Source organism: Dendrobates tinctorius, unplaced genomic scaffold, assembly GCF_039654945.1.
Source record: "Dendrobates tinctorius isolate UK_male_01 unplaced genomic scaffold, ASM3965494v1 ptg000164l, whole genome shotgun sequence".
Classification (NCBI taxonomy): Eukaryota; Metazoa; Chordata; class Amphibia; order Anura; family Dendrobatidae; genus Dendrobates; species Dendrobates tinctorius.
In genome coordinates this window covers 5,632,806-5,635,056 of record NW_027361831.1, presented here as the reverse complement: position 1 = coordinate 5,635,056, position 2,251 = coordinate 5,632,806, and the positions used below count along the sequence as shown (strand labels likewise).

Here is a 2,251-nt window from a genome sequence, read left to right as displayed (position 1 = left end):
AAAAAGGAAATCAGATAAAAACAACAATCTTCCTAATTCCTTCACTCCAGACCTTTTTCCAATTGTTCAGAAATATATAATAACCCTCCGTCAGGCGCAATATAGATTCTCCTCAGTTCATGCGCAATGTGCCTGACAAGCACAGGTCAGAAAACCACCTATAGTAGCTACATATTTCAATTTCAGGACTATAGAAGTAGTCAGTGACCTTCATAGGAATGTATTAAAAGAGATTACACCAAATCAGATGCAAAAAAAAACATTTATTAACCATAAACTTATTAAAACTAAAAGTACCACTTTTCGGTAGTACCGCCAAATAGGCTCCAGTTATCTTTACTTAACTATTGCTTAAATATAAAATTATGGAAAAAAACTTAAAGGATATTGCACTTAGATGTTACTTAATTATTTTCTACTCATCTTCAGTGGTTTCAATTGCAGCAGAAGCAGCACAGGTACACTTAGAAAAGCAAGGCTGGCAGACGAAAGTTGCATGGGAAAGGCAGATTGATTCTTTACATATTTTGCAGTCATATTTAGAAAGCCTTCTGAAACCAGATACAAATGAGCAGGTAGTACAACTGCGTCTTTTAGAAGGTGGTAGAGTCGGTGTTTGTTCTGGAACGTCCTTGGGACGTCCTTTGTATTTTTATCTTTGCCCAAATAATAAGCTAGATCTGTGTCTGTTTCCTCTGTATCAGTGTCATCACCATCCTGCTCTGTTCCAGAATCAGTGTTACATTCTGCTACCTCATCTTCAGATGAAATGTCACTAGATTCCTCTAAATCCTCAGTTACTGCTGGTTCTTCCTCATCATCTTCTAACAAAAAAATCTTCATTTCTTCTAAATGAAGGGGTTTAGATGAATCATACTGTTTTCTGGCCATTGCAGCAGAAAATCTGAAGCAAGAGAGAAAGAGTATGTGTTAGGGCGCAATGTGCCTTAGAAGCCACCCTCCTTTTGTCTAAGAAAACAGTACTTATGTACACTAACTTAGCATTAATCCTTCATAAAACAAGCTAAATACACAATCGTGATGAATAAAAAAAGAAAATACTAACCTTTCAATTTGTGTTGAAATCAGGCGCAATGTGCCTGAGAAGCCAAAGTGTTGATATCTGCTCACTAGAAGGTCTGCTGAGTCACTGTGATATCAGGTTTCACAGAGCCTGTAGAGTCAGGAGATAACTAGGAGGGTTGGGGTTTTCTGATAAGTGGGCAAGGAGAGAGAAGTGAAACTAATTACTGTGTGCCTGTCAGATCTATTGCACCTGACGGAGGGTTAATTAAAAAAACACATAAATCAACGTAAGAAATAAAGAAACTCCACTAATGTTTAAGCTGTTGATTATCCCTTTCTCCGTGTTTTAATGCTCTCCACTACATTTTTTTCCAATTGTTCTCCCAATTTTCAAAATTCTCTGAGGAGTAAAACCAGACCCTGTCTTATTTTGTAACTCTCTTAAGTAATTTCTTCTCTTGTGTAATACTCCATTTTTTCCTTATCCATTTCCTAAAGAAATCCACTCTTGCTATATAAAGCCGCCTACTTAAGACTCTTCGTCCTCATTTCATCTCTTCCGCTCCAAAGAGCCTTTTACAATTGTGGACTTGATCTCAATGGAGATCTGAGTCCCCAGGTTCCAATCTATATCTTCATACCTTCTGATAAATGTATCACATCTGCCCAAGTTCCTTACACAGTTTACAAGTATTGTCCGCTTTCTTCTTCATTCTGTAGAGTGCTTGGTGAAAATAATGGGACCAATGGATCAACTGGGTCAATTTATGAATTTATTGATTGACATCCCACTTATATGTAAATATATATGTATATATAGTGACTCTAATATTTACTCCATACATTAATCTAACTCTCAAAGATAAAATTATGCAAGTAATCTCCAGTTATTAGTGTATAAATGTATTTATTACATTATAGCATATTGTATGTTATATACAAGGTTATTATTATTAGATTTTTTTCGTGTGGCAAATGATCAATAAGTAATCCATTCCTCTGAGTGATGATGTGAAAGTTGTTTGATCCCTTCGTACTCTTCACCGCTTGTTGAATCTGACAATATCTAAAATCGTGAACTCTACTTAAAGGGGTTGTCCCACAAACAAAGTTCGTTTTAATCAATAGATCTCGGAATAATAATAATTTCCATGATTGGATGTGTTTAAATGAAATGTTCCTGTGCTGAGATAATCTTATAAATGTGCCCCTGCTGTGTACTGTT

General features: G+C 35.9%; 1 long non-coding RNA gene across 1 annotated transcript; it reads right to left on the bottom strand.

The window, feature by feature from the left end:
• Positions 1-243: 243 nt before the first annotated feature.
• Positions 244-1,259, bottom strand: LOC141052964 (uncharacterized). The gene is made up of 2 exons (XR_012220939.1): positions 1,067-1,259; positions 244-904 (listed from the first exon to the last, which is right to left on the bottom strand). It is a non-coding gene; the product is annotated as an uncharacterized lncRNA (long non-coding RNA).
• Positions 1,260-2,251: the final 992 nt, after the last annotated feature.